Below are 14,216 nucleotides of genomic sequence, written 5' to 3'. Positions count from 1 at the left end.
TAGTCCATGTGCGTAAAGCACTAAATCTTTTTATTGCGTTAAACGCATTTTCTCGACAAGAAGAGCACAATTTCATCCAAAACAAAAGATAATGAATCTATTGAACAAGTCTGCAACACATCCTTAAGAGTTATGTGTTTTCTCCCAATGTCAAAGTGTAATTTCACCAGTTCTGATCATTGTTTAGGGTGTTGGTAGCTTGGTCCAATGCCAGACAGAGTGAATCCTTTTTTTTGCTTTAAACGCATTTTCTCGTCGAGAGAAACATGATTTCATTAAAAACGTTATAATTTAAACATACCTGTTGTACATATCTGCAAACACTCAGAGCCTTAAAATAGGGCTTTCACCCATGTGTTTTTGGTGCGAAACCTTTTATTTCAAGGTTCTGTGCGTCTTCAGGCACGTACAATATGTATTTTTAGTGTTTCTGATGAAATTCCTCCTTTTAAATGCATTTTCTCACAGAAAATGAGTGTCTCCTTACCATGGGAAAATGACTGTTTTTAAAAAGGCATAATCTGGTCAAGGAAATGTGTTTGTAAACAATAAAAACGACTCCCGCCTTCATTATTTCACATTTTTTTAAATTTGGTAACCTATTCCATGTGCGTAAAGCACTAAATCTTTTTATTGCGTTAAACGCATTTTCTCGACATGAAAAGCACAATTTCATCAAAAACAAAAGAAAATGAATCTATTGAACAAGTCTGCAACACATCCTTAAGAGTTACGTGTTTTCACCCAATGTCAATGTGTAATTGCATCAGTTCTGATCATTGTTTAGCTAGTTGGTAGCTTGGTCAAAATGCCAGACACAGTGAATCGTTTTTATTGCTTTAAACGGTTTATCTCCTCATGAGAAACATGATTTCATTGAAAACGTTATAGCTTAAGAATAACTTGTACATGTCTGCAAACACTCAGATCGTTAAAATAGGTTTTTCAACCATGTGTTTCTCGGTAAGAAAGCTACTATTTCATGTTCTGTGCGTTTTCAGACACGTACAATATGTATTTTTAGTTTTTCTGATGAAATTCCTCCTTTTAAATGCATTTTCTCACAGAAAATGAGTGTCTCCTAGCCATGGGAAAATGGCTTTTAAGAAAAAGCATATTCTGGTCAAGGAAATGTGTTTGTAAACAACAAAAACGACTCCCGGCTTTATTATTTCACATTTTTTAAATTTGGTAACCTAGTCCATGTGCGTAAAGCACTAAATCTTTTTATTGCGTTAAACGCATTTTCTCGACATGAAAAGCACAATTTCATCAAAAACAAAAGAAAATGAATCTATTCAACAAGTCTGCAACACATCCTTAAGAGTTACGTGTTTTCACCCAATGTCAATGTGTAATTGCACCAGTTCTGATCATTGTTTAGCTAGTTGGTAGGTTGGTCAAAATGCCAGACACAGTGAATCCTTTTTATTGCTTTAAACGGTTTATCTCCTCATGAGAAACATGATTTCATTGAAAACGTTATAGTTTAAGAATAACTGTTGTACATGGCTGCAAATACTCAGATCGTTAAAATAGGTTTTTCAACCATGTGTTTCTTGGTAAGAAAGCTACTATTTCAAGTTCTGTGCGTTTTCAGACACGTACATTATGTATTTTTAGCGTTGATGAAATTCCTCCTTTTAAATGATTTTCTCACAGAAAATGAGTGTCTCCTTGCCATGGGAAAATGACTGTTTTTAAAAAGTCATAATCTGGTCAAGGAAATGTGTTTGTAAACAATAAAAACGACTCCCGGCTTCATTATTTCACATTTTTTACATTTGGTGACCAAGTCCATGTGCCTGAAGAACTAAATCGTTTTATCGCGTTAAACGCATTTTCTCGACAAGAAGAACACAATTTCATCAAAAACAAAAGATAATGAATCTATTGAACAAGTCTGCAACACATCCTTAAGAGTTACGTGTTTTCTCCCAATGTCAAAGTGTAATTTCACCAGTTCTGATCATTGTTTAGGTTGTTGGTAGCTTGGTCCAATGCCAGACAGAGTGAATCGTTTTTATTGCTGTAAACGCATTTTCTCGTCGAGAGAAACATGATTTCATTAAAAACGTTATAATGTAAACATACCTGTTGTACATATCTGCAAACACTCAGAGCCTTAAAATAGGGCTTTCACCCATGTGTTTTTTGGTGCGAAACCTTTTATTTCAAGGTTCTGTGCGTCTTCAGGCACGTACAATATGTATTTTTAGTGTTTTTAATGAAATTCCTCCTTTTAAATGCATTTTCTCACAGAAAATGAGACTCTAGCCATGGGAAAATGGCTTTTAAGAAAAAGCATATTCTGGTCAAGGAAATGTGTTTGTTAAAACAACAAAAACGACTCCCGGCTTTATTATTTCACATTTTTTAAATTTGGTAACCTAGTCCATGTGCGTAAAGCACTAAATCTTTTTATTGCGTTAAACGCATTTTCTCGACAAGAAGAGCACAATTTCATCCAAAACAAAAGATAATGAATCTATTGAACAAGTCTGCAACACATCCTTAAGAGTTATGTGTTTTCTCCCAATGTCAAAGTGTAATTTCACCAGTTCTGATCATTGTTTAGGGTGTTGGTAGCTTGGTCCAATGCCAGACAGAGTGAATCCTTTTTTTTGCTTTAAACGCATTTTCTCGTCGAGAGAAACATGATTTCATTAAAAACGTTATAATGTAAACATACCTGTTGTACATATCTGCAAACACTCAGAGCCTTAAAATAGGGCTTTCACCCATGTGTTTTTTGGTGCGAAACCTTTTATTTCAAGGTTCTGTGCGTCTTCAGGCACGTACAATATGTATTTTTAGTGTTTCTGATGAAATTCCTCCTTTTAAATGCATTTTCTCACAGAAAATGAGTGTCTCCTTGCCATGGGAAAATGACTGTTTTTAAAAGGCATAATCTGGTCAAGGAAATGTGTTTGTAAACAATAAAAACGACTCCCGGCTTCATTATTTCACATTTTTTTAAATTTGGTAACCTAGTCCATGTGCGTAAAGCACTAAATCTTTTTATTGCGTTAAACGCATTTTCTCGACATGAAAAGCACAATTTCATCAAAAACAAAAGAAAATGAATCTATTCAACAAGTCTGCAACACATCCTTAAGAGTTACGTGTTTTCACCCAATGTCAATGTGTAATTGCACCAGTTCTGATCATTGTTTAGCTAGTTGGTGGCTTGGTCAAAATGCCAGACACAGTGAATCGTTTTTATTGCTTTAAACGGTTTATCTCCTCATGAGAAACATGATTTCATTGAAAAAGTTGTAGTTTAAGAATAACTGTTGTACATGTCTGCAAACACTCAGATCGTTAAAATAGGTTTTTCAACCATGTGTTTCTCGGTAAGAAAGCTACTATTTCATGTTCTGTGCGTTTTCAGACACGTACATTATGTATTTTTAGCGTTGATGAAATTCCTCCTTTTAAATGATTTTCTCACAGAAAATGAGTGTCTCCTTGCCATGGGAAAATGACTGTTTTTAAAAAGTCATAATCTGGTCAAGGAAATGTGTTTGTAAACAATAAAAACGACTCCCGGCTTCATTATTTCACATTTTTTAAATTTGGTAACCTAGTCCATGTGCGTAAAGCACTAAATCGTTTTATTGCGTTAAACGCATTTTCTCGACAAGAAGAGCACAATTTCATCCAAAACAAAAGATAATGAATCTATTGAACAAGTCTGCAACACATCCTTAAGAGTTACGTGTTTTCTCCCAATGTCAAAGTGTAATTTCACCAGTTCTGATCATTGTTTAGGTTGTTGGTAGCTTGGTCCAATGCCAGACAGAGTGAATCGTTTTTATTGCTGTAAACGCATTTTCTCGTCGAGAGAAACATGATTTAATTAAAAACGTTATAATGTAAACATACCTGTTGTACATATCTGCAAACACTCAGAGCCTTAAAATAGGGCTTTCACCCATGTGTTTTTTGGTGCGAAACCTTTTATTTCAAGGTTCTGTGCGTCTTCAGGCACGTACAATATGTATTTTTAGTGTTTTTAATGAAATTCCTCCTTTTAAATGCATTTTCTCACAGAAAATGAGACTCTAGCCATGGGAAAATGGCTTTTAAGAAAAAGCATATTCTGGTCAAGGAAATGTGTTTGTTAAAACAACAAAAACGACTCCCGGCTTTATTATTTCACATTTTTTAAATTTGGTAACCTAGTCCATGTGCGTAAAGCACTAAATCTTTTTATTGCGTTAAACGCATTTTCTCGACAAGAAGAGCACAATTTCATCCAAAACAAAAGATAATGAATCTATTGAACAAGTCTGCAACACATCCTTAAGAGTTATGTGTTTTCTCCCAATGTCAAAGTGTAATTTCACCAGTTCTGATCATTGTTTAGGGTGTTGGTAGCTTGGGCCAATGCCAGACAGAGTGAATCCTTTTTTTTGCTTTAAACGCATTTTCTCGTCGAGAGAAACATGATTTCATTAAAAACGTTATAATTTAAACATACCTGTTGTACATATCTGCAAACACTCAGAGCCTTAAAATAGGGCTTTCACCCATGTGTTTTTTGGTGCGAAACCTTTTATTTCAAGGTTCTGTGCGTCTTCAGGCACGTACAATATGTATTTTTAGTGTTTCTGATGAAATTCCTCCTTTTAAATGCATTTTCTCACAGAAAATGAGTGTCTCCTTGCCATGGGAAAATGACTGTTTTTAAAAGGCATAATCTGGTCAAGGAAATGTGTTTGTAAACAATAAAAACGACTCCCGGCTTCATTATTTCACATTTTTTTAAATTTGGTAACCTAGTCCATGTGCGTAAAGCACTAAATCTTTTTATTGCGTTAAACGCATTTTCTCGACATGAAAAGCACAATTTCATCAAAAACAAAAGAAAATGAATCTATTCAACAAGTCTGCAACACATCCTTAAGAGTTACGTGTTTTCACCCAATGTCAATGTGTAATTGCACCAGTTCTGATCATTGTTTAGCTAGTTGGTAGGTTGGTCAAAATGCCAGACACAGTGAATCCTTTTTATTGCTTTAAACGGTTTATCTCCTCATGAGAAACATGATTTCATTGAAAACGTTATAGTTTAAGAATAACTGTTGTACATGTCTGCAAATACTCAGATCGTTAAAATAGGTTTTTCAACCATGTGTTTCTTGGTAAGAAAGCTACTATTTCAAGTTCTGTGCGTTTTCAGACACGTACATTATGTATTTTTAGCGTTGATGAAATTCCTCCTTTTAAATGATTTTCTCACAGAAAATGAGTGTCTCCTTGCCATGGGAAAATGACTGTTTTTAAAAAGTCATAATCTGGTCAAGGAAATGTGTTTGTAAACAATAAAAACGACTCCCTGCTTCATTATTTCACATTTTTTACATTTGGTGACCAAGTCCATGTGCCTGAAGAACTAAATCGTTTTATCGCGTTAAACGCATTTTCTCGACAAGAAGAACACAATTTCATCAAAAACAAAAGATAATGAATCTATTGAACAAGTCTGCAACACATCCTTAAGAGTTACGTGTTTTCTCCCAATGTCAAAGTGTAATTTCACCAGTTCTGATCATTGTTTAGGTTGTTGGTAGCTTGGTCCAATGCCAGACAGAGTGAATCGTTTTTATTGCTGTAAACGCATTTTCTCGTCGAGAGAAACATGATTTCATTAAAAACGTTATAATGTAAACATACCTGTTGTACATATCTGCAAACACTCAGAGCCTTAAAATAGGGCTTTCACCCATGTGTTTTTTGGTGCGAAACCTTTTATTTCAAGGTTCTGTGCGTCTTTAGGCACGTACAATATGTATTTTTAGTGTTTTTAATGAAATTCCTCCTTTTAAATGCATTTTCTCACAGAAAATGAGACTCTAGCCATGGGAAAATGGCTTTTAAGAAAAAGCATATTCTGGTCAAGGAAATGTGTTTGTTAAAACAACAAAAACGACTCCCGGCTTTATTATTTCACATTTTTTAAATTTGGTAACCTAGTCCATGTGCGTAAAGCACTAAATCTTTTTATTGCGTTAAACGCATTTTCTCGACAAGAAGAGCACAATTTCATCCAAAACAAAAGATAATGAATCTATTGAACAAGTCTGCAACACATCCTTAAGAGTTATGTGTTTTCTCCCAATGTCAAAGTGTAATTTCACCAGTTCTGATCATTGTTTAGGGTGTTGGTAGCTTGGTCCAATGCCAGACAGAGTGAATCCTTTTTTTTGCTTTAAACGCATTTTCTCGTCGAGAGAAACATGATTTCATTAAAAACGTTATAATGTAAACATACCTGTTGTACATATCTGCAAACACTCAGAGCCTTAAAATAGGGCTTTCACCCATGTGTTTTTTGGTGCGAAACCTTTTATTTCAAGGTTCTGTGCGTCTTCAGGCACGTACAATATGTATTTTTAGTGTTTCTGATGAAATTCCTCCTTTTAAATGCATTTTCTCACAGAAAATGAGTGTCTCCTTGCCATGGGAAAATGACTGTTTTTAAAAGGCATAATCTGGTCAAGGAAATGTGTTTGTAAACAATAAAAACGACTCCCGGCTTCATTATTTCACATTTTTTTAAATTTGGTAACCTAGTCCATGTGCGTAAAGCACTAAATCTTTTTATTGCGTTAAACGCATTTTCTCGACATGAAAAGCACAATTTCATCAAAAACAAAAGAAAATGAATCTATTCAACAAGTCTGCAACACATTCTTAAGAGTTACGTGTTTTCACCCAATGTCAATGTGTAATTGCACCAGTTCTGATCATTGTTTAGCTAGTTGGTGGCTTGGTCAAAATGCCAGACACAGTGAATCGTTTTTATTGCTTTAAACGGTTTATCTCCTCATGAGAAACATGATTTCATTGAAAAAGTTGTAGTTTAAGAATAACTGTTGTACATGTCTGCAAACACTCAGATCGTTAAAATAGGTTTTTCAACCATGTGTTTCTCGGTAAGAAAGCTACTATTTCATGTTCTGTGCGTTTTCAGACACGTACATTATGTATTTTTAGCGTTGATGAAATTCCTCCTTTTAAATGATTTTCTCACAGAAAATGAGTGTCTCCTTGCCATGGGAAAATGACTGTTTTTAAAAAGTCATAATCTGGTCAAGGAAATGTGTTTGTAAACAATAAAAACGACTCCCGGCTTCATTATTTCACATTTTTTAAATTTGGTAACCTAGTCCATGTGCGTAAAGCACTAAATCGTTTTATCGCGTTAAACGCATTTTCTCGACAAGAAGAGCACAATTTCATCCAAAACAAAAGATAATGAATCTATTGAACAAGTCTGCAACACATCCTTAAGAGTTATGTGTTTTCTCCCAATGTCAAAGTGTAATTTCACCAGTTCTGATCATTGTTTAGGGTGTTGGTAGCTTGGTCCAATGCCAGACAGAGTGAATCGTTTTTATTGCTGTAAACGCATTTTCTCGTCGAGAGAAACATGATTTCATTAAAAACGTTATAATGTAAACATACCTGTTGTACATATCTGCAAACACTCAGAGCCTTAAAATAGGGCTTTCACCCATGTGTTTTTTGGTGCGAAACCTTTTATTTCAAGGTTCTGTGCGTCTTCAGGCACGTACAATATGTATTTTTAGTGTTTTTAATGAAATTCCTCCTTTTAAATGCATTTTCTCACAGAAAATGAGTGTCTCCTTGCCATGGGAAAATGACTGTTTTTAAAAGGCATAATCTGGTCAAGGAAATGTGTTTGTAAACAATAAAAACGACTCCCGGCTTCATTATTTCACATTTTTTTAAATTTGGTAACCTAGTCCATGTGCGTAAAGCACTAAATCTTTTTATTGCGTTAAACGCATTTTCTCGACATGAAAAGCACAATTTCATCAAAAACAAAAGAAAATGAATCTATTCAACAAGTCTGCAACACATCCTTAAGAGTTACGTGTTTTCACCCAATGTCAATGTGTAATTGCACCAGTTCTGATCATTGTTTAGCTAGTTGGTAGGTTGGTCAAAATGCCAGACACAGTGAATCCTTTTTATTGCTTTAAACGGTTTATCTCCTCATGAGAAACATGATTTCATTGAAAACGTTATAGTTTAAGAATAACTGTTGTACATGTCTGCAAATACTCAGATCGTTAAAATAGGTTTTTCAACCATGTGTTTCTTGGTAAGAAAGCTACTATTTCAAGTTCTGTGCGTTTTCAGACACGTACATTATGTATTTTTAGCGTTGATGAAATTCCTCCTTTTAAATGATTTTCTCACAGAAAATGAGTGTCTCCTTGCCATGGGAAAATGACTGTTTTTAAAAAGTCATAATCTGGTCAAGGAAATGTGTTTGTAAACAATAAAAACGACTCCCGGCGTCATTATTTCACATTTTTTACATTTGGTGACCAAGTCCATGTGCCTGAAGAACTAAATCGTTTTATCGCGTTAAACGCATTTTCTCGACAAGAAGAACACAATTTCATCAAAAACAAAAGATAATGAATCTATTGAACAAGTCTGCAACACATCCTTAAGAGTTACGTGTTTTCTCCCAATGTCAAAGTGTAATTTCACCAGTTCTGATCATTGTTTAGGTTGTTGGTAGCTTGGTCCAATGCCAGACAGAGTGAATCGTTTTTATTGCTGTAAACGCATTTTCTCGTCGAGAGAAACATGATTTCATTAAAAACGTTATAATGTAAACATACCTGTTGTACATATCTGCAAACACTCAGAGCCTTAAAATAGGGCTTTCAGCCATGTGTTTTTTGGTGCGAAACCTTTTATTTCAAGGTTCTGTGCGTCTTCAGGCACGTACAATATGTATTTTTAGTGTTTTTAATGAAATTCCTCCTTTTAAATGCATTTTCTCACAGAAAATGAGACTCTAGCCATGGGAAAATGGCTTTTAAGAAAAAGCATATTCTGGTCAAGGAAATGTGTTTGTTAAAACAACAAAAACGACTCCCGGCTTTATTATTTCACATTTTTTAAATTTGGTAACCTAGTCCATGTGCGTAAAGCACTAAATCTTTTTATTGCGTTAAACGCATTTTCTCGACAAGAAGAGCACAATTTCATCCAAAACAAAAGATAATGAATCTATTGAACAAGTCTGCAACACATCCTTAAGAGTTATGTGTTTTCTCCCAATGTCAAAGTGTAATTTCACCAGTTCTGATCATTGTTTAGGGTGTTGGTAGCTTGGTCCAATGCCAGACAGAGTGAATCGTTTTTATTGCTGTAAACGCATTTTCTCGTCGAGAGAAACATGATTTCATTAAAAACGTTATAATGTAAACATACCTGTTGTACATATCTGCAAACACTCAGAGCCTTAAAATAGGGCTTTCACCCATGTGTTTTTTGGTGCGAAACCTTTTATTTCAAGGTTCTGTGCGTCTTCAGGCACGTACAATATGTATTTTTAGTGTTTTTAATGAAATTCCTCCTTTTAAATGCATTTTCTCACAGAAAATGAGTGTCTCCTTGCCATGGGAAAATGACTGTTTTTAAAAGGCATAATCTGGTCAAGGAAATGTGTTTGTAAACAATAAAAACGACTCCCGGCTTCATTATTTCACATTTTTTTAAATTTGGTAACCTAGTCCATGTGCGTAAAGCACTAAATCTTTTTATTGCGTTAAACGCATTTTCTCGACATGAAAAGCACAATTTCATCAAAAACAAAAGAAAATGAATCTATTCAACAAGTCTGCAACACATCCTTAAGAGTTACGTGTTTTCACCCAATGTCAATGTGTAATTGCACCAGTTCTGATCATTGTTTAGCTAGTTGGTAGGTTGGTCAAAATGCCAGACACAGTGAATCCTTTTTATTGCTTTAAACGGTTTATCTCCTCATGAGAAACATGATTTCATTGAAAACGTTATAGTTTAAGAATAACTGTTGTACATGTCTGCAAATACTCAGATCGTTAAAATAGGTTTTTCAACCATGTGTTTCTTGGTAAGAAAGCTACTATTTCAAGTTCTGTGCGTTTTCAGACACGTACATTATGTATTTTTAGCGTTGATGAAATTCCTCCTTTTAAATGATTTTCTCACAGAAAATGAGTGTCTCCTTGCCATGGGAAAATGACTGTTTTTAAAAAGTCATAATCTGGTCAAGGAAATGTGTTTGTAAACAATAAAAACGACTCCCGGCTTCATTATTTCACATTTTTTACATTTGGTGACCAAGTCCATGTGCCTGAAGAACTAAATCGTTTTATCGCGTTAAACGCATTTTCTCGACAAGAAGAACACAATTTCATCAAAAACAAAAGATAATGAATCTATTGAACAAGTCTGCAACACATCCTTAAGAGTTACGTGTTTTCTCCCAATGTCAAAGTGTAATTTCACCAGTTCTGATCATTGTTTAGGTTGTTGGTAGCTTGGTCCAATGCCAGACAGAGTGAATCGTTTTTATTGCTGTAAACGCATTTTCTCGTCGAGAGAAACATGATTTCATTAAAAACGTTATAATGTAAACATACCTGTTGTACATATCTGCAAACACTCAGAGCCTTAAAATAGGGCTTTCACCCATGTGTTTTTTGGTGCGAAACCTTTTATTTCAAGGTTCTGTGCGTCTTCAGGCACGTACAATATGTATTTTTAGTGTTTTTAATGAAATTCCTCCTTTTAAATGCATTTTCTCACAGAAAATGAGACTCTAGCCATGGGAAAATGGCTTTTAAGAAAAAGCATATTCTGGTCAAGGAAATGTGTTTGTTAAAACAACAAAAACGACTCCCGGCTTTATTATTTCACATTTTTTAAATTTGGTAACCTAGTCCATGTGCGTAAAGCACTAAATCTTTTTATTGCGTTAAACGCATTTTCTCGACAAGAAGAGCACAATTTCATCCAAAACAAAAGATAATGAATCTATTGAACAAGTCTGCAACACATCCTTAAGAGTTATGTGTTTTCTCCCAATGTCAAAGTGTAATTTCACCAGTTCTGATCATTGTTTAGGGTGTTGGTAGCTTGGTCCAATGCCAGACAGAGTGAATCCTTTTTTTTGCTTTAAACGCATTTTCTCGTCGAGAGAAACATGATTTCATTAAAAACGTTATAATGTAAACATACCTGTTGTACATATCTGCAAACACTCAGAGCCTTAAAATAGGGCTTTCACCCATGTGTTTTTTGGTGCGAAACCTTTTATTTCAAGGTTCTGTGCGTCTTCAGGCACGTACAATATGTATTTTTAGTGTTTCTGATGAAATTCCTCCTTTTAAATGCATTTTCTCACAGAAAATGAGTGTCTCCTTGCCATGGGAAAATGACTGTTTTTAAAAGGCATAATCTGGTCAAGGAAATGTGTTTGTAAACAATAAAAACGACTCCCGGCTTCATTATTTCACATTTTTTAAATTTGGTAACCTAGTCCATGTGCGTAAAGCACTAAATCGTTTTATCGCGTTAAACGCATTTTCTCGACAAGAAGAGCACAATTTCATCCAAAACAAAAGATAATGAATCTATTGAACAAGTCTGCAACACATCCTTAAGAGTTACGTGTTTTCTCCCAATGTCAAAGTGTAATTTCACCAGTTCTGATCATTGTTTAGGTTGTTGGTAGGTTGGTCCAATGCCAGACAGAGTGAATCGTTTTTATTGCTGTAAACGCATTTTCTCGTCGAGAGAAACATGATTTCATTAAAAACGTTATAATGTAAACATACCTGTTGTACATATCTGCAAACACTCAGAGCCTTAAAATAGGGCTTTCACCCATGTGTTTTTTGGTGCGAAACCTTTTATTTCAAGGTTCTGTGCGTCTTCAGGCACGTACAATATGTATTTTTAGTGTTTTTAATGAAATTCCTCCTTTTAAATGCATTTTCTCACAGAAAATGAGTGTCTCCTTGCCATGGGAAAATGACTGTTTTTAAAAGGCATAATCTGGTCAAGGAAATGTGTTTGTAAACAATAAAAACGACTCCCGGCTTCATTATTTCACATTTTTTTAAATTTGGTAACCTAGTCCATGTGCGTAAAGCACTAAATCTTTTTATTGCGTTAAACGCATTTTCTCGACATGAAAAGCACAATTTCATCAAAAACAAAAGAAAATGAATCTATTCAACAAGTCTGCAACACATCCTTAAGAGTTACGTGTTTTCACCCAATGTCAATGTGTAATTGCACCAGTTCTGATCATTGTTTAGCTAGTTGGTAGGTTGGTCAAAATGCCAGACACAGTGAATCCTTTTTATTGCTTTAAACGGTTTATCTCCTCATGAGAAACATGATTTCATTGAAAACGTTATAGTTTAAGAATAACTGTTGTACATGTCTGCAAATACTCAGATCGTTAAAATAGGTTTTTCAACCATGTGTTTCTTGGTAAGAAAGCTACTATTTCAAGTTCTGTGCGTTTTCAGACACGTACATTATGTATTTTTAGCGTTGATGAAATTCCTCCTTTTAAATGATTTTCTCACAGAAAATGAGTGTCTCCTTGCCATGGGAAAATGACTGTTTTTAAAAAGTCATAATCTGGTCAAGGAAATGTGTTTGTAAACAATAAAAACGACTCCCGGCTTCATTATTTCACATTTTTTACATTTGGTGACCAAGTCCATGTGCCTGAAGAACTAAATCGTTTTATCGCGTTAAACGCATTTTCTCGACAAGAAGAACACAATTTCATCAAAAACAAAAGATAATGAATCTATTGAACAAGTCTGCAACACATCCTTAAGAGTTACGTGTTTTCTCCCAATGTCAAAGTGTAATTTCACCAGTTCTGATCATTGTTTAGGTTGTTGGTAGCTTGGTCCAATGCCAGACAGAGTGAATCGTTTTTATTGCTGTAAACGCATTTTCTCGTCGAGAGAAACATGATTTCATTAAAAACGTTATAATGTAAACATACCTGTTGTACATATCTGCAAACACTCAGAGCCTTAAAATAGGGCTTTCACCCATGTGTTTTTTGGTGCGAAACCTTTTATTTCAAGGTTCTGTGCGTCTTCAGGCACGTACAATATGTATTTTTAGTGTTTCTGATGAAATTCCTCCTTTTAAATGCATTTTCTCACAGAAAATGAGTGTCTCCTTGCCATGGGAAAATGACTGTTTTTAAAAGGCATAATCTGGTCAAGGAAATGTGTTTGTAAACAATAAAAACGACTCCCGGCTTCATTATTTCACATTTTTTTAAATTTGGTAACCTAGTCCATGTGCGTAAAGCACTAAATCTTTTTATTGCGTTAAACGCATTTTCTCGACATGAAAAGCACAATTTCATCAAAAACAAAAGAAAATGAATCTATTCAACAAGTCTGCAACACATCCTTAAGAGTTACGTGTTTTCACCCAATGTCAATGTGTAATTGCACCAGTTCTGATCATTGTTTAGCTAGTTGGTGGCTTGGTCAAAATGCCAGACACAGTGAATCGTTTTTATTGCTTTAAACGGTTTATCTCCTCATGAGAAACATGATTTCATTGAAAAAGTTGTAGTTTAAGAATAACTGTTGTACATGTCTGCAAACACTCAGATCGTTAAAATAGGTTTTTCAACCATGTGTTTCTCGGTAAGAAAGCTACTATTTCATGTTCTGTGCGTTTTCAGACACGTACATTATGTATTTTTAGCGTTGATGAAATTCCTCCTTTTAAATGATTTTCTCACAGAAAATGAGTGTCTCCTTGCCATGGGAAAATGACTGTTTTTAAAAAGTCATAATCTGGTCAAGGAAATGTGTTTGTAAACAATAAAAACGACTCCCGGCTTCATTATTTCACATTTTTTAAATTTGGTAACCTAGTCCATGTGCGTAAAGCACTAAATCGTTTTATCGCGTTAAACGCATTTTCTCGACAAGAAGAGCACAATTTCATCCAAAACAAAAGATAATGAATCTATTGAACAAGTCTGCAACACATCCTTAAGAGTTACGTGTTTTCTCCCAATGTCAAAGTGTAATTTCACCAGTTCTGATCATTGTTTAGGTTGTTGGTAGCTTGGTCCAATGCCAGACAGAGTGAATCGTTTTTATTGCTGTAAACGCATTTTCTCGTCGAGAGAAACATGATTTCATTAAAAACGTTATAATGTAAACATACCTGTTGTACATATCTGCAAACACTCAGAGCCTTAAAATAGGGCTTTCACCCATGTGTTTTTTGGTGCGAAACCTTTTATTTCAAGGTTCTGTGCGTCTTCAGGCACGTACAATATGTATTTTTAGTGTTTTTAATGAAATTCCTCCTTTTAAATGCATTTT

The sequence above is a fragment of the Lampris incognitus genome, chromosome 7 (assembly GCF_029633865.1).
Source record: "Lampris incognitus isolate fLamInc1 chromosome 7, fLamInc1.hap2, whole genome shotgun sequence".
Classification (NCBI taxonomy): Eukaryota; Metazoa; Chordata; class Actinopteri; order Lampriformes; family Lampridae; genus Lampris; species Lampris incognitus.
This window is presented reverse-complemented; position numbering follows the sequence as displayed.